Genomic DNA, 19,531 nt, shown 5'->3' on the forward strand with positions numbered 1-19,531 from the left:
TAGTTCCCTGACCTTCAGACCAGGACTAGAATCTGCAGGGGTGTCTTATCTTCTGGCTTCCCTGGGCCACATTGGAAGAATTGTCTTGGGCCACACACACATAAAATACACGAACACTAACAATAGCTGATGAGCTTAAAAAAAAAATCTCATAATGCTTTAAGAAAGTTTATGAATTTGTATTGAGATGCCTTCAAAGACATCCTGGGCCGTGTTCTGCCCTCAGGCCTCAGGTTGAATAAGCTTGATCTACACCAGTGGCTCTCTGTTCTGAGGCCTTCAAACTATACGGCTGGCCTTCTTCTGTCTTCAGCTGACAGAGGGCAAATCATGGGGCAGCCCAGCCTCCAGAATCATATGTTAATAACTTAGAAAAGAATGCTTTTCTTAGAGTGTGCAACATATTGTGTTTGAATGAGAAAGAGAAAGAACTAATGAGTGAAATAACGTACCCACATGACTTTCTTTTTAGTTCTATATTGATTTTTTTAAAAAAATTATGAAATGTAATATAGAAAGTATGTGAAACATGCATGTAGATTGGCCAATCATTTTAAAGCAAACACCTGTGTAACTATTGATACCACCCAGGTCCAGAAAACAGCATAAGCAGAACTCAGGATCCGCTGTGCTCTGCTCCAGTCAGAGCCCCTCTTTCCTCAAGAGTAACCACTACCCACTCCCCCAACTTTGGGATAATCATTCCTTTAGTTTTCATCATAATGTTTCCTCTAATGTATCAGTTCATAAGTTTATTTTTTACTTTCTCCTTGTTCTTAATAATATGTATTTCAGTTTCATCTATATTGTAAGTAGCTGTATTTGTTCATTTTACTGCTACATGATATTTTATTGCATGAATATATCATGATTATTTTAGGAATTTATTTCATTTAAACTCAAATTTATTGACATGAAGATTTTATAATATTTTCTTATTTTTAATGTCTGACAACCTGTAATAACTTCTTTCTCATTCCTGACATTGGTTGTTTATGTATTCTCTTTCTCCTTCTCTTTCTCCTGGTTGATTCTCACCAGAGATTTGTCTGTTTTACCAATGTTTTCAAAAAATGCAAATGGGGGGTTAGTTGACTATTTTTATTTTATACTTGTTTTGTAATTAATTAATTGCTGCTGTCTTGATTATTGTCTTCTACTTTCTTTGATTTTATTTTGCTGTTCTTTTTCTAACTTCTTGACATAGATAAATAGCTTATTCACTTTCAGCCTTTCTTCTCCAGCAGTCCTCCAGCACTGGCCTCCCAAAGTGCTGGGATTACAAGTGTAAGCTACTGTGCCCGCCTTCTTTTTCAACATATGGATATACATTTATACATTTTTCTCTAATGACTTATTTAGTGATATCTTATGTGTTTGAGATGTCATATTTTAACTATCTTTGAGTTCAAAAAAATTTTGTGTTATGATTTCTCCTTAGAATTTTATTTCTCAATTTTCCAAAATATGAGAATATACTTTGCACAATTACAATCCTAAAATTTATTGAGGCTTGCTTTGTGTCCCAGTCCCAGCTTTTTGTAAATTTTTGTAAATATTCTACATGTGTGCTTGAAAAGAATATGCATTCTGTAGTTGTTGAGTGTTGTGTTCTATATATGTTCATCATAACATTTTAAAAAGTCATAATCATATTATTAAATATTTTATATCTTTACTGATGGTCTCTATAATCTATCAGTTACTGAGAGAGTAATGTTAAAATCTTCCACTCTGATGTGAATTTGTCTATTTTTCTTGATATTTTGTCAATTTTTGATTTATATATTTTAAGGCAGTGTTATTAGAAACATACAAATTTAGAATTCTTATGACTTCCTGATGAATTGAACCTTATATTATTATGAAGAGACCCTTTTTAATAGGGCTTTTGATCATCATATCTATTTTGTCTCATGTTAAAAACTACACACACACACAGTCATGTGCCACATAACATTTTGTTCAATAATGGACCACAGATATGACAGTCATTGCATAAGATATAATACTGTTTTTTGGTTTTTTTTTTTGAGACGGAGTCTCACTCTGTCACCCAGGCTGGAGTGCAATGGCGCAATCTCAGCTGATTGCAACCTCCGCCTCCTGGGTTCAAGCAATTCTTCTGCCTCAGCCTCCAGAGTAGCTGAGATTACAGGTGCGTGCCACCACGCCCAACTAATTTTTTTTGTAATTTTAGTAGAGACAGGGTTTCACCATGTTAGCCAGGAGGATCTTGATCTCCTGACCTTGAGATCTGCCCTCCTGGGCCTCCAAAAGTGCTGGGATTACAGGCATGAGCCACTGTGCCTGGCCTTATAATACTATATTTCTACTATACCTTTTCTGTGTTTAGATACACAAATACTTACCATTATGTTATACTTATCATTATGCCTATGGTATTCAGCACAGTAACATACTGTACAGCATAGGGAAAATAGATGTGTAATCAGCCTAGGTATGTAGTAGGCCATACCATCTAGGTTTGTGTAAGTACATTCTATGTTTCCACAATGACAAAATTGACTGATGAAAGATTTCTCAGAATATATCCCTGTCATTAAACAATGCATGACTCTGTATGCCCATGTGTGTGTATGCATGCATAAAGAGAGACAGAGAAGAGACAGAGCATAATAGAGCTATATACACATATATGGTTATAAGTATATATATATATATACACATACAGACATATATGTATATACATGTAATATACATTATATATTCATGTGTATGTGTGTGTGTGACTATATCAGCTTTCTTTTGGTTATTATTTACATAGAGCACCCTTTTCTGTCCTTTTATTTTAAAGTTTTTTGTATGCTTAGGCTTTATATGGATTTTTGAAGTAAAGTCTGAAAATTTTGTCTTTTAACTAGAGAATTTAGTTCATTTACATTTAATATAACAATTGACAAAATTGTGTTTTTAAAAAATCACTATCTTATTTCATAGTTTATATTAGTTCTACCTATTCTAGACTTCTTTTCCTCTCCTTTTAAAAGAGATGAACCTTATTTTCATCTTCACTTTCTGTAGCTTAACAAGAAGCTCATTTGGAAGAAATTAGCTCAATTAAAGCACATAAAGCTTCTGGAAAATACTATCAGCTGAGTTCCAGAACCCCCAACCCCCTTTAATAAGATCATTTTCTTGGCCAGGAAATCTTGACCGTTAGAGGGCTTCATTGGTGACCCCTGCCTCCTTCCATGTCCCTCATGAATATATAGAATTGCATAAGACAGGATCCTTCCATTGGAGTTCTACTCCTCAGGCGTGCCTCTCTGTGTGATACTGACAAGTGAGAGCCTGGGTGGCATTTTCAGCTGCTCTCTGCCTTCAAGTTTCCCTAGTATACCTCACTTTTACATATGTGTCCTGGCCTGTTGGTGGTGTATGTGTGTATGCCTTTTAGCCTGACACTGTTCTTACCTTCTTTTTGACTGATTTCTTCTCATCATTTTCTTGCCCTTTATGGATGTGGTACCTAATCTCATTGTCTATTATTTTAGTAATGGCTTTAGAAATCACAACATACACAATTACAATTTTGAAGCCTAAAGGTAATCAGTACCTTTACCCTCTTCCTGGAGTGATGGGAGGGATAAAAACCAACAACAAAAAAACAATGCTTAAACCCTATTCTCTCCACACATACCAACTGAATATGTCTTTACAGTAGTGTATCTTTAAATATCATTTTTTAAATCCCATAAGATATTAATGTTGATACAGTCACTAATTTTTTTGCTTATCCAAATAGTTAATTAATTTTTTTGTTTATCCAAATAGTTCCATTTTTTTTCCTCACCATTATTTCATGCATCTTGGATCATCCTTCCAGAAGTACATCCTTTAATACAGTACTTCTTAAACTATCTGTGCTGAAAGACCTGTCTTTTTTTTTCTTTTAATCATCACAGCCTAGTATTTTTAAAAAGTACAATAATATGAATTACTAGGGAAAAAATTAAATGAAAAAACCAAAGACATGCAAAATACATACCCACATGTTTATTTTTGGATTCAACAGACAAAAAGTACTCTGTCAAATTGTTGTAAAGTTTTCTGAATGCTTTCTTCCAGTCCCTGGACTTCTGTCATCAGGACTGGAAGCAAACACTCACAGACTGACATTAATCCACGGACCTGACTTTGAGGAGTACTGCTTAATATTTTCCTTAGTGAAGACCTAACTTCTATCTGTCTGACAATGCCTTTTTAGAACTGTGAAAAAATTAATCGGTCACAGGAGTAAAAAATACATAAATAGAAATACAACCTTCAATTTTTAAAATGGACTTTTTGGCTATACTACTATATGTATACGTGTATGCACATATTGTAAGTGTACTACTCAGTAAGTTATGAAAAATGATCCACTCATGTGGCCATCACCCAGGTCAAGATGTAAAACATTAGCAGCCATCCCAGAGTCCCCCCTCAGATTCCCTCCAAATGATCATTTTCACCTTTCTCTCCAAAGGTAACCACTCTCTTAACTACTAACATCATAAATTATTTTGCTAATTTTATTAAATTTATATACGTGGAATCATATTACGTGTATTTCTTAAAATCTGACTTCTTTCAATATTGTCTTTGTAAGATTCATGTGAGCAGTATTTTGTTCATTGTCATTGCCATATACTATTCTATTGTATGAATATGTCACATTTAGACATAAAATGTATTCCATTGTTGGTGGTCATTTAGATTGTTTTCACTCTGGCTGTTAAAAATTACGCTTCTATGGATATATATACATTTTGAGACAGAGTCTTGTTCTGTTGCCCCAGCTGGAGTGCAGTGGCACAATCTCAGCTCACTGCAACTTCTGCCTCCCAGACTCAGTCAGTACTTCCACCTCAGCCTCCTGAGTGGCTGGGACTACAGGGGTATGCCACCATGCCTGGCTAATTTTTGTATGTTTTGTAGAGATGAAGTTTTGCTATGTTGCTCAGGCTGGTCTCCAACTCCTGGGCTCAAGTAATCTGCTCGCTTCAGCCTCCCAAAGTGTTGGGATCACAGGCATGAGCCACCGTGCTCAACCTATGGACATTTTTGTATGTCGTTTGTACACATATGTATGCATTTCTTTGGGGTAAATACTTAGCAACGGAAATTTTAGATCATAAGATACATGTGTGCTCAACTTTGCTGCCGAAGAGTTTCCTTATATGGAAACAATTTTTGCTGGTGTGAGGTAGTAAGAGATACACATACTGATCTCTGTCCCCAGTCCCTGGCACAGAGCTCCTCAAACCCTTGTAATTTCCTGAGTGTTAGAAGAATCTTTTATTCTAATGTTTGGTCTCTGCCCCAGTCTCTGAGACAGAGCTCCTAATACTCTTGTAGATAGGGTACTAGGATAATCTTTTGTTCTAATATTTGGTCTTTGACTCAGAGCTTCTAAAGCTTGGTCTTTGGTTTCTGACTCAGAGCTCCTAAATCTCATGAAGTTTTCTGAGTGACAAAAGTGTCCTTTCTCCTAATGAGGTAACTCTTGGTAGGCTCCTGGATAGCCTCAAGGTGGGGGTTACTTGCCAGGGTAACCAACCATGAGAGTAGAGAGTTGGAACTTTCAGCCCCAGTACCCAGCATTTGCAGAGGATGAAGGTTAAAGTTTATCACCAATGGCCAGTTATGTAATTAATCATACCTACATAATGAAGCCTCCATAAAAACCCAAAAGACTGAGTTCAGAGAGCTACAGGTTGATGAACATTTTCGATACCAGGAGGATGATGCATCAGTCCTTTCCAGGCCTTACCCTATGTATCTCTTTATCTGGCTGTTTGTCTGTATCTTTTATTATCTCCTTTATAAATAAACTAGTAAACATAAGTAAAGTTTCCCTGAGTTCTGTGAACTGCTCCAGCAAATTAAGAACCCAAGGAGGGGGCTGTGAGCACCCCAGTTTATAGCCAATCAGTTAAAGTAAGTGACAACCTACTACTTATGATTAGCATCTGAAGCTGAGGGAAGTTGTAGGACTGAGCCCTCAACCTATAGGATGTAATGCTATCTCCAGGTAGCTAGTGTCAGAATTGAATTGAATTAGAGGACACCCAGCTGGTGTCCGCAGGAGAAGCTACGAAGATTGTTTGATGGGGAGAAATCTCCACAGATTTTGGTGACTGAGGTCACAGAAATATTCTGTGTCATTGTTGAGTGAAAGACTAGGAAAAACACTTTGTTTTTTTTTATCACAACAACTGGAAACAGGAATTCCTGTTATTACTTTGTATTTTGTAGGAGGGTCTCTTATTCCAGGTTGATTAAGAATTCTTACTTAGAAATATATTCAGAACTTTAATATACATTTTATTAAGTTCCAAATTTGCTTTGAGTATAGGAACTCTGAAGCACATGTGTGTATATATTTTTTTAAGCATAACAATTTATAGATACATTGTTATGTGTGTCTTATTAATGAATATTATTTTGCCATTTGATAAGTAACCCCTTTTTCACTAGCCCACCTTACATTGGTATAATGTGGAGGAACAGTGATTTTTTCTGAAGATGTTAATGACATAATATTTTATGTTTCTCTATTCTTTAGTTAGAGCCTGGAGTTTAGGACCTAGGCTGCCATGTTACACTTGTTAACAGAATGCGATATAAAAGAGACTCTAATCCTGTGAGCACAAAATGAGGGAAATCATAAGAGATTCCTAAGAAGAGAAATTTGAACTAGGGAGAGACTTAATGCATTAAAAATGTGTTAAATAAGTTAAGGACTCAAGGGATGTGTGATGATGCTAAATACAAGACTATTCCTGTTGAACAATAGGAAAAAAGGAAATATGTAGCTCGAGATCACTTCTTCATTAATTTCATCATTGCATTAAGGAAGAAGAAACCTAAGATTATTAATTTTTTTTTTCAGAAAAACCTGTTAATAACTATAAAATGAAATGGATCAGACGAAGGATTTGAAAAGTTGGGATTCTGGTTTTAGTCCTCGCTTTGCTATGTAAGAGTTATGTGAAATTGGGAAAAATATGTAATGAGACATCAGTGTAAAATTGACATACTAATAGTACTTAAATCAATAGTTGTTGTAAAGTTAACATAAGAGACTTGTCAGAAAACTTGGCAGCGTGATCATTAATTTTCTGTGTCACAACTGGACTCAGGAAGGCCCAGAGAGCTGATAACACATTGTTTCTGGATATGTCTGTGAGGATGTTTCTGAAAGACTGAGTAAAGAAAATCAGGATGCTCTCACCATTGTGGGAGAGCATCATTTAATCTGTTGAAAACCCGATAGAACAAAAAGGTGGAGGAAGGACAAAGTCAGTCTTCTTGTGCTGGGGCATCCATCATCTCTTGCCCTGGGACATCAGAGCGCTCAGTTCTCAGGCCTTCGGACTCCAGAACTTACACCAGTGCTCCTATCCCCCACCCTCCACTTCCCTGGCCTCGAAACCCCCTTCTCATGCCTTCAGACTTGACTGGGAGTTACACCATCTGCTCCCTGGCTCTCAGGGTCGTGGACTTGGACTAAATTACACAACTGGCTTTCCTGGGTCTCCAGCTTGCAGACAGCAGATTGTGGGACTTCTCGGCCTCCATAATCATGTGGGCCAATTCCTCATAATAAATCTCCATATGTATATGTGTATACACACATACATACATACATTGTACATTTTACATATATATATTATTATATATATGTGCGTGTATGTGTGTGTGTGTGTGTATATATATATATATCCTATTGGTTCTTTTTCTCTGCAGAATCTTGGCTAATATACTTGGTAAACTGTGGAGCAGAATTCTGGGTCACAGATGTATCACCTTAGTCTAAAAGTATTTTTTAAGTTTTAGTTGTTTTTTTTAACTTTTAATTTTAATTTTTTTTTTAATACAGAAGTAAGATCTTGTTATGTGCCCAGTCTGGTCTCAAACTTTTGGCCTCAAGCAATCCTCCTGCCTCAGCCTCCCAAAGTGCTGGGATGACAGGTGTGAGCCACCATGCCCAGCAGATGTCACATTTTAAAAATCTGAATTTCTAGCTTCTTTAAAAAAAATAAACTTTATTCAAACATTCTTTTATATAAGATACCTCTTATTTATTTATTTATTTATTTATTTATTGGTGACAGGGTCTCACTCTGTGGCCCAGGCTGGAGTGCAGTGACGCAGTCATAGCTCCCGCAGCCTCAAACTCATGGACTACAGTGATCCTCCCACCTCAACCTCCCAAGTAGTTGGGACTACAGGTGAGTGCCACCATGTCTGACTATTTTAAATGTACAGTTTCAAGAAATTTGTACAAATATATAGACCTGTGTAATAATGACCATAGTCAAAATAGAGAACATTTCTACCACTGAACAAGGATCCATTGTGCCTTTTTGCAATCAGGCTCCTACCAGGGAACTGGTCCCAGGGACTTATTTATCTGCTTTCAGTAACTATAGCTGTGTTTTGTTCTCTCTGGAATTTCATATAAAGAGAATCATGCAATATGTACTCTTTTGTATCTGACTTTGTTTGTGGAACATACTGCTTTTGAGAGTCAACCATGTTGTGTGTGTCAGTTATTTGTTCAGTAACACTGCTGGGAGTAATGGTGTGGGTATCTCAAAATTTGTTTATTCATCTGTTGATGGACATTGTAGTTATTTCCAGATTTTGGTTATGATGAATAAAACTACTATGCATATTCCTGTATAAGTCTTTGGGTAGAAGTATGTTTTCATTTCTCTTTGGTAAATACCTAGGAGTGCAATAGCTGGATTATATGGCCCATTTTAACTTTATTCTGTCACCCAGGCTGGAGTGCAGTGGTACAATCACGGCTCACTGCAACCTTGATTTCCCAGGCTCACGTGATTCTCCCACCGCAGCCTCCTGAGTAGCTGAGACTACAGGCTTGCTCTACCACACCCAGTTCACTTTTGTATTTTTTGTAGTCAGGGTTTCCCCATGTTGCCCAGATTGGTCTCTACAAACAAACAAATTAACTGGGTATAGTGGTGCACACCTGTGGTCCTAGCTACTTAGAAGGCTGAGATGGGAAGTTCACTTGAGCTTGGGAGGTGGAGGTTGCAGTGAGCCAAGATGGCACCACTGCACTCTAGCCCAGGTGACAGAGTGAGACCCTGTCTCAAAAAACAAACAACAACAACAACAAAAAGTAAAAAAAAAAAAAAAAATAGAATTTCCAGAAAAAAAAATGAAATTGAATTTCTAATTAGTAATGATGGCATATTTGACCAATTTAGGTAGTTTAAAATTTTCCTTAATAATTTTTTTGTAGCTTTCAATTTATAGGTCTTACATATACTTGTTACTTTTATTCTTAAGTGTTTCATGGTCTTTGAAGCTATTATAAATGGTACATTTTTAACAAAGTAAAAAATTTCTGGTCATTTGTTGCCAGCATATAGAAATAGAATTGATATGTGTATATTGATCTTATATTGTTGGACTTTGCTAAATTGACTTATTAATTTCTAATAGCTTTTACATAAGCTCCTTATGTATATGATCTTGTCATCTGCAAATAAAGGCAATTTGATTTTTCTTTCAAGTACATATGCTTTTTATTTCTTTTCTTTACCTCATTATACTGGTTAGGACTTCCAGTATAATGCTGAATAGAAATGGTGAGGGGAGGTGCGGTATTTCACCATTACATAAAATGTTAGTTGTAATTTTTTCACTGGGGCCTTTTACAAGGTTGAGAAAAATTCCTTCTATTCCTGGTTTGCTAAGAATTTTTATTATAAATTTATATTAGATTTTGTTCAAAGCTTTTCTTGCATCTATTGGGATACTTATTTGGTTTTTACTCTTTTGTTCTGATAAGATGGTAAATTACATTCATTGATTTTTGAATGTTAAACCAACCTTGCATTCCCTGGATAAATCCCATTTGGTCACAATGTATTATCCTTTTTACATATTGCTAATTTTGAGTTGCTATTCTTTAAAAGAATTTTGCATCTCTGTTCATAAAAGATATTAGCCTGTAGTATTCTTTCCCTGTAATGTCTTGTCTAGTTTTCAGGGTTATTTTGTCCTCATGAAATGAATTGCAAAGTGTTTCTTTTACTCTGTTTTTTGAAAGAGCTTGTGTATAAATGGTATTATTTCTACCTCAGATATTTAATGGAATTTGTCAGTAAAGCTCTGTAAGCGTGGAATTCTCTTTCTGTGGGAAGGCTTTGAAAAATTCAGTTTATTTAATGGATATGGGGGTATTCAGATTTTCTGTTACATTTTGTCTCAGTTTTGGCATTTCATATCTTTTAGTAAACTTTTCTATTTCAGGTAAATTGTTGTATTTATTGGCATAAAGTTAATAACATTCTTTTACAGTCCTCTTAAAATAAGTATGTTTATAGTGATAGCCCTTCTTTCATTTTTGATATTGGTAATTTGAATCTTATTTATTTTTTAATCAGTCAAGATAGAAGTTTATTAATTTTAATACAAATCATATGTTTTTTTTAAAAGAGAAAAAGAAAAATCTTTTAAATATTTTCGTAGAACCATAGAACCATCTTTTGACTTCATTTTCTCTATTGCTTTTCTGTATTTTCTGTTTTTATTGATTTCTGGTCTTGTCATCATTATTTTCTTCCTTCTAATTGCTTTGAGTTTAATTTGTTTCAGTTTGTTGATATGGAAGCCGATATGGTTAGACTCTGTGTCCTTACTCCCATCTCATCTTGAATTGTACTCCCATAATTCCCACATGCTGTGGGAAAGACCTGGTGGGTCCTGACCTCAAGTGATCCACATGCCTCTGCGGAAAGAGGGGTGTTGAAATTTCCAAATATAATTGGGGATTTGACCATTTCTCCTTTAGTTAAGCCATATTTTCTTCATGTCTTTAGTATCATTGTTATTGGGTGCATATGCATTCAGGATTATAATGTCTTCTTAACAAATTGATCGTTTGTCATTATGAAATGTCCCTTTTTTCTGATGAGCATATACTTTGTCATGTCTACTTCTTAGTATAGCCACTCCAGCTGCCTCAGGATCAGTGTTTGCATGGTATGTTTTTATTATTCATCTATTTAACAAATTCGTGTTTTTATATTTAAAGTGTCTTTCTTGTAGACAGCATATAATTTGGTCTTGCTTTTTTTTTTTTTCAACTCTGTGTGGTAACCTTTGCCTTTTAATTGGAGAGTTTGGGCCAGAGGTCATTAATGTGTAGTTTATGGACCCCTGGAAGTACCCAAAGGCCTTTCGGAGGTGTTTGTGAGATGAAAACCATCTTCATAATAAACCTAGAAGGTTATTTTCCTTTTTCATGTAGGGACATTTACACTTACTGTGTAAAGTGATGGTAGAGAAAACTGCCTTAGCATGAATCAGGGCATTCACAGCAAACTGGAGTGTAGTCAGTGACATTCAACATGTACTTGCCAAAAAAAACCAAAAAATGCAAATTTCACTTAAAAATCTTTTGGATCAAGGAGTAAAATATTAATTTTATTAAATATATGTCATTTAAATATTCTATTTATTGAGTTGGAAATGCATATAAGGCATTTCTGCTACATATTGAAGTATAAAGTCCTGAGTAAAAGCATTTGTGGGATTATTTTAGTTGCAAGCTGAACTAGCCCTTTTTTAAATGTTTAAATGGAGCACCACTTTTACTTGAAAGAACAACTAACAAAATATGGTAATTCAAACTTGGATAAATGGCAGCAATTTTCTCAAGAATCAATGTAGTGATCCTGACACTTCAAGAAAAATTGCTGTATTTTTTGCCAATGGTAACATTTTAGCTCTCAAGTTAAAATTTGAAGTTTGAAAAATTGTACATGTCACCATGAACTTGACAGCTTACAATAGATGAGATCAGTAATGATATGAACAACTGTTTTTTCAATATTGTATATTGTAATATGTCAACATTCTGAAGATCTATAAAACTCAGCAAGCCAATACTTTCCAAATGATTAATGCATAATGCCATGTGGGTAAAAGAACCATTCAAATTGCTAGATAGACAAATGGATTTTAATGTACTTAACAGTGAGAAGTTCAATTGATCTGATTTCATTTTCCACATTGTACCTAACATTTAAGCAGCTACCACTTGCCAAGTTTTAGTATAGTATCAAAGATGAATATTCACATGTATACAAAAAAAGATATTAACATATTGCTCTTTTTTCCACCTACATAAGTGTGTGAAGCCAGATTATCTTCACATACCTCAACCAAAACAACATATTGCAACAAATTGAATGCAGAAACAGACAGGAGTATCCAGTTATCTGATACTAAGCCAGACATTAAAGAAGTTTGCAAAAATATAAAATGATGTTATTATTCTCTCTAAATATTTTTGTTTTGAAAAATACAGTTATTTGTCCAAAAAGTGTGTTATTTTATTTTATTTATTATTCTTTTTTTTATTTTTTGAGATGGAGTCTCACTCTGTCACCCCAGCTGGAGTACAGTGATGTAATCTTGGCTCACTGAAACCTCCACCTCCCAGGTTCAAGTGATTCTTATGCCTCAGCCTCCAGAGTAGCTGGGATTACAGGCTTCTGTCACATACCCAACTAATTTTTTGTATTTTTAGTAGAGACAGGGTTTCACTATGTTGGCCAGACTGGTCTCGAACTCCTGACCTCAAATATTCCACCTGCCTTGGCCTCCCAAAGCACTGGGATTACAGGCGTGAGCCACCGCGTCCAGCCTGTATTTCTTCTTTGAATTAAACGTTGTTAACTGAATTTTTCTGGAGGAAAGAGCTTTCTGGTTTTTATAAATTTCATTATTTTTAGTTGGATTACATTATTATCAGACCATTGTTTGGAATTTGTTGGGGTTTTCTTTATGGCCTCATATGATCATTTTTCATGAGTATTGATGTAATTTAAGTAGATAGTTTCTAGTATTGGGCTTGAAAGCTCGATATATTCCTGTACATCTACCTCATTGATTTTGTATTCAGGTTTTCTGTGTCTTCACTAAAATTTTTATCCCTGTGATCTGTCTTGGTTTGAGAACTATGTTAAAATTTTCTATTATTTGTATGTTTCTTAATGATCCTTTTCTGCTCTATTCTATTGCTTCAGTTTCCTCTTTTGGGTTTCTATTATAGGTATGTTGGCTTTTGTCTATCTTCTATCTCTTTCTTTCAAGAATTTGCTAAATTCTTCTATTTGCATGTTTGTTAATTCTCCTTTTCTGTGGTTCCTGCTCTGTGAAAATTCTTGCTATTTTATTAGGTATATAACTATCAATAACTATTATATCTTCATTGTGATTGTAGCCTTTAACATTATAAAGTGCTTTTAATGTCACTTTTTTATGTTATTTTATTCTGGATTTGACCTTGTAAGGTCATGATTGTAGACCCTGTCATTTAGTCTTAGTTCTTCATGTGACTATTTACTTATATAATACTCAGCACGAGTTCTTGTTTTGATGTTTCTCTAGTCTTTTTTATTTTTTGAAGCTCTGGTAGATTTTTCTGGACATCCGTATGGGAATAGTATTATGTGAGTTCTTGCCTGTTTATAGCAATTTACCTGTGACCTTCCTACTTGAAATTAATTTTGCCTGGATATTAAATCCATAATTTACATTTTCTGCTATAGAAAAGTCTAATGACAATCTGCCTTTTATCCTTCCTTACAAGAGTCTTAGTTTTTTGTTTGATGTCTGAAGGATTGTTTTTACAAAAAAAAATCCAGCATTTTTACTAGTTGTTTACCCTTTCGATATACAGTGTCAAGTTATTTTTTATTTCAAAAAGTTTTCTTAAATTGTAATTTTTTTTTTGACACAGAGTCTCGCTCTTGTTGCCCAGGCTGGAGTGCAGCGGTGCAATCTCAGCTCACTGCAACCTCTGCCTCCTGGGTTCAAGCAATTCTCCTGCCTCTGCCTCCCAAATAGCTGAGATTACAGGCACCCAGCACCACACCTGGTTATTTTTCTATTTTTAATAGAGATGGGGTTTCACCATGTTGGCCAGGCTGGTCTCAAACTCCTGACCTCAGGTGATCCTCCTGCCTCAGCCTCCTGAAGTGTTGGGATTACAGGCAAAAGCCATCATGCCAGGCCTTGAATTATAATTTTTAACATTTATTCTGTTCTGTTGTTTAGATTTTCTCTTTCAGGTTCCTGTTACATGAATGTTAGCCTTTTATCTTCTATATTTATCTTTCTTTCAAATTCTTATCTTTTCCTTAATTTTTTTTTAACTTCCACGTTTCCATTTTGTTTCTCTTAAAGTGTATGTGTGTTTCTTCTGGTTTTGTTTTTATTTCTAAAATTATTTTTATTTTTTCTAATTCTTTCTTGAGTCCTGTCACCTGTTTCCTTAAATGTTTGTTTTCAATAATTACCTGATTTTTTCCATTTTTTAAATTTTGTTCTATGTTTTCATCTAATAATTTTTACAAAGCTTTTATTTTTTGAGTTTTAAAAAATATTATAATTTCTGTGGGTTTTTTATGGGCTTGTTTTCCTGGCATGATTTTATTATCTACAGGCATGTTATTCTATTCTTTTTTTCTTATGAAAACTTTGTATGAAATTTAACTACAGTCTTTTTTCAAATGCTTTCAGGAAAAGGGCAGAAGAGATTTTCTTGCTCTATAGATCTAAAAATTCTGGGTTTTTTTCCTCCAAAGTGACCAAAAGTAATTTCTGAGATTTGTTTCCTTTTTCTCCTTACTTTGCTTTCCACGTTTTAACTAGATCTTCTCTTTATTTTCCCTTATAATTCAAATCCTGCCTAATCTGGATTCTCTTTTCAGTAGTTTGCTTTCAGTGCTGAATTTTGTCTTACAGAGGAGATTTAGCTTGTTAATTTTGAGAGTTTTGAGACCCAGACTGCTCCATTAGACCTTTTCTGTCATTAGGCCTGATTACAACATGATCCCTGTGAATTTGCCAGTAAGTTTTATCCTCCAGACCCTCCTCTCAATTTCAGCCATTGTTCTCAGATGAACTTGTACTTTGTAGTGAGTACCACATGGTGATTCTTGTTGTTGTCATGATCTCAAGGCCATTAGAAGCTCATTGGTCATTACTTTTTTCCTCTAGTGCAAATGCTGATACTACTGACATGCTGTAGATGAGGGTGTTTTGTACTTGGGGGACCGAAAACATACTTGTCACCTAGATGTATTGTTAGAGATCACTTATGAGTCTTTTGTTTCACTGTCTTAGTTGCTATTTATGTTTTTGGGGGAATTGAAGGAGATTGTACTGTCTTGGCTGCCTCCTTCTTGCTAATTCTTTTTAATATCCAATTTGTGCCGTTTTTAACCTATGGAAATATATTTGATTAAGCTTCTGTTTCCTTTAGACATGATCCCATCAGTTCTTCATAATTTTCTTACTTTATGGCACAAAAAGACAGTCAAGGCTTATCTTAGTCATTACCTGCCCCAATATTTGAATGAACATTTCTACAAAGAGCTTCAATTCCTTTTATCCATCAGACTTTATCTATCTAGGCTGTGAATTATTATCTTTATTTTTTTTCTTATTTTATTTTTGGGGGGATTGGGGGTGAACAGAGTCTTGGTCTGTTACCCAGGCCTGAGTACAGCAGTGCAGTTATAGCTCACTGCAGCCTCAAGCTCCTGGGAATGCACCATCATGCTTGGCTTTTTTTTAAAAAAAAAAAAGCTTTTTGTAGAGATGGAGTCTCACTGTGTTGCCCAGACTGGTTTTGAACTCCTGGCCATAAGCAACCCTCCTGCCTCAGCTCCTCAAAGTATTGGGATTACAGGAGCATGAGCCACTGCACCCAGCTAAATCATTTCCTTTAGAAACCTAAGCAAAGCATTGGAAAAGGGGCATCTGAAATTTTTGAAAAGGGGGGAAAAGAATTTTACAAAACCCCCAAAACCTAAGCAAGTTCTCTTCCAGAGGTTCATAATTGTAGAAACTTTCTGGGTTAAAGCCACTGTACCTTGACTGAAGAAAAGTGTTACATCAAAGAGAAAGGGGAAAACCATGATATAATAGAGCCAGAATTGTCCTTGAAACACAAATGAAAATAAGGATTCATCAAGTAATGCAACACAAAGTGAAAGAAAAACAAGAAGGAAGGAAAGAAATTAATTTTCACTCAGTGTCTGTCATTTGTCAGGTAGAGGGTTGGGGTTTTCACTTTACCTTGTTTGACCCTTAGAAAAACTCTGTGGGCATGTAAAGTATAATTATCCCAATTTTACAGCTACAGAAACAGAGGTTCAGAGAGTTTACTGAAGGTCATCCCACCAACACACAGACTGGATAACATAGTAGAGGTACAGAAATATTCTTGTCCTGAATTAGTGGCTTCAAAAATCATTAAAACAAAACAAAACAAAACACCTAAAGGTTATAGTGATTTTACCAGTAAATAGATACATACATACATATATAAACACACATATATTTTCAAATTTTGAAACTTTTTATTTTGAAATAATTTAAAGTGACAGCAAACTGCAATGATGGTTCAGAGAGGTCTCTCTATTCATCACCCAGTTTTCCCCCATTGGTTACATTTTATGTAACAATAGCACAATAGTAAAACCAGGAAATTGACACTATCATAACATACATGTATAGTTCTATATCATTTTATTACATATGTAGATTCATATAGCCACCATCACAATCAAGATATAGATCGATTTCATCGCCATAAAGATCCCCTTTATACTGCTGGTTTATAGTCACACACACCGCCTGCCTCCGCACTGTCCATAATCCCTGTCAACCATTAATTCGTTCTTCATTGCTGTAGTATTTTTTCATTTTGAGAATGTTTCATAAATAGAATCATGAAGAATTCCATTTGAGATTATTTTTTTCCCACTCAGGATAATGCTTTTGATATTTATCCAAGTTATTGCATGTACTAATACTTTGTTCCTTTTAACTGTAGAATGGTATGCCACAGTATGGATATATCACAATTTCTTTAACTCTTTACCTATTGTAGGACATTTTGGTTGTTTCCAGTTTGGGGTTATTAAAAAATCAAGGTGCTAAGAAGAATCATGTATAGGTCTTTGTGTGGATGTAAGTTTTCATTTCTCTGAGATAAATGCTCAGGAATGCAATTGTTTAGTCACAGAGTAAATGTGTATCTAGATTTTAAAGAAACTGCTAAAGTACTGTTCAGAGTGGTTGTCCTATTTTACATCAGTAATGTAAATGTATGAAAGTTCCATCTTCCTTGTGTCCTTGTCAGCATTTGATGTTGTCACTATTTGTTATTTTAGCTGGTCTAATAGGTATGTAGTGATAGCACATTGTGGTCTTAATTTCTACTTCCCTAACACCTAGTGACGGTGAGAGGTAACCACATGGCAAGGAACTGTATATGGTCTCCTAGGAGTCAAGAGTGGCTTTGCTCAAAGCCAGCCCCAGTCCTACAGCTTCAAGGAATTAAAGTGTGCCAAGAACCACATCGTTTTATGTGCGTATTGCCATTTACATATCCTCTTCAGTGAAATGTATTGTCCTTTGTCTACTTTCTAATTGGATTTTTTGCTGTTGTTTTGTTTTGAACTGTTGAGGTTTTAAAGAACTGAGAAGTTCTTTATATATTCTAGGTACTAGTCCTTTGTCAGTTATGTGAGTAAAGGAGATTCAGAGGGGGGGGGAGAGAGAGAGAGAGAGAGAGAGAGAGAGAGAGAGAGAAAGAGAAAGAGAGAGAGCGCCAGCATGGTGTAGGGAAAATTGATGTGCTTTAGTCAAGAATAGGCCAAGGCAGACAACTGGGCCAGTGTGACTCAGCGAGTTTGGAGCACAGGCACACAACTCCACTCATTATATAACCTGTTTGTGTAAAGCTCATACTTGGCACTGAGCCACTATTGTCTGTAAAATGTATAACTGCCCTGCTGATGCTATACATATGGCTCATATTCGGAGAGAGAGAGTGAAGCTGCTGACCCTGTAAGGAAAAGCCATGGGGGTGGCAGGAGCTGCAGAGCCAGCTGCTGAGAAGGGCTGTGGCCAGAGCGGGCAGCTGGAAAAAAGCTGGCAGAGAGAGAACATAATAAAAACCATATATCACCTGCCTATGGCCCCCCTGAGCGTTCTTTCAGCTCTCTGCTACCCATCCACCCACTTCCCTCAGACCTCAGCATGGGCTGGAACCTGACACTTGGCAGGACACATGCACATGTGCTAGCTCTCTGATGTCCCTTCTTTTTTTCTTGAGGCAGGGTCTCACTCTGTGGCCCAGGCTGGAGCGCAGTGACGCAGTCATAGCTGCTGCAGCCTCGACCTCCTGGACTTAAGTGATCCTTCCACCTCAGTCTCCCAAGTAGCTGGTACTACAGGTGTGTGCCACCAAACCCAGCTAATTAAAAAAAAATGAATGGTTCTTTTTGTAGAGACAGTATCTCCCTCGGTTTCCCAGGCTAGTCTCAAACTCTTGGCTCCAGTGATCCTTCTGCCTCAGCCTTCCCAATTGCTGAGATTACAGGTGTGAGCTACTGTACTTGGCCGCTTTTTATAAGGACACTAATCCTATCGTATCAGAGGCCCACTGTTATGACCTCATTCAACTCTAAGTACCTTTTTATTGGTTCCATCTGCAAACACAGTCACATTGGGTGTTAGGGTTTCAACATGGGAATTTTGTGGGGACACAATTTAGTCCATAGCATGATGGATGATCATGGAAGTCCTGAGTCTTTTCTAGTGGCCTCCAGGCCTCCCCTGACATAACTCCGGTGGAGAAAGGGAGGAGCTTCTCATTCCGCCAGGTCAGGGTGGTCTCCATCGACTCCTAGTGTCACAGAGATGATAGGGGCAGTTACTCTCGTGATTATACATTAGGTTTTATGGGACTCTCCTTTATCAGAATGGACAAGGTGCCCTGCTGCCCTTGAGAGGCAAGGTGTCTTGTTGTGAAAAGGCCTGTGAGGGGGCCACATGGCAAGGAACTGTATATGGTGTCCAGGAGTCAAGAGTGGCTTTGCTGAAAGCCAGCCCCAGTCCTACAGCTGCAAGGAATCAAAGTGTGCCAACAACCACATGAGATCGGAAGAAGACCCTGAGTTCTGGAAGGGAGTGCATCAATGCACCATACCCGATGCCTTGATGGCAGCCTAGAGCCTGAGGAGAGAATCAACAGAGCTATGCCAGACTCCTGAGCTACAGAAACTGCGAGATAATAAATATATGTTTTTTAAAGCCATTATGTGGTAGTTTGTTATAGTGTGATAGAAAACTAATACAGCATTCCAGTTTCCATGACTTTTCTTTGTATCTGTGATCTACTTCTCCCCCACCCTACATCCTGTACCCGTGACATAAACAAGTGGTAAATATAAACATTTTTTGGACACACTTAATAATTTGTCTATAGCGAATGCTGACAAAACCTTGATACATTTCTTGCCATATGAAGTAAGTGGGCTTATTGGAGAATAGTCTCTTCTGCCAAAAGTTGCAGGAAACAACAAAGGGTAATAAAATTTAATATCTGATGAGATGGTAACAGATGGACTGTAGGCTTTTAAGAAAATGAATATTGGAATCTCTAAGGTGA

Source organism: Aotus nancymaae, unplaced genomic scaffold, assembly GCF_030222135.1.
Source record: "Aotus nancymaae isolate 86718 unplaced genomic scaffold, 86718_ANA_hifiasm-v0.15.2.pri h1tg000032l_0, whole genome shotgun sequence".
In the NCBI taxonomy this organism is placed as follows: domain Eukaryota; kingdom Metazoa; phylum Chordata; class Mammalia; order Primates; family Aotidae; genus Aotus; species Aotus nancymaae.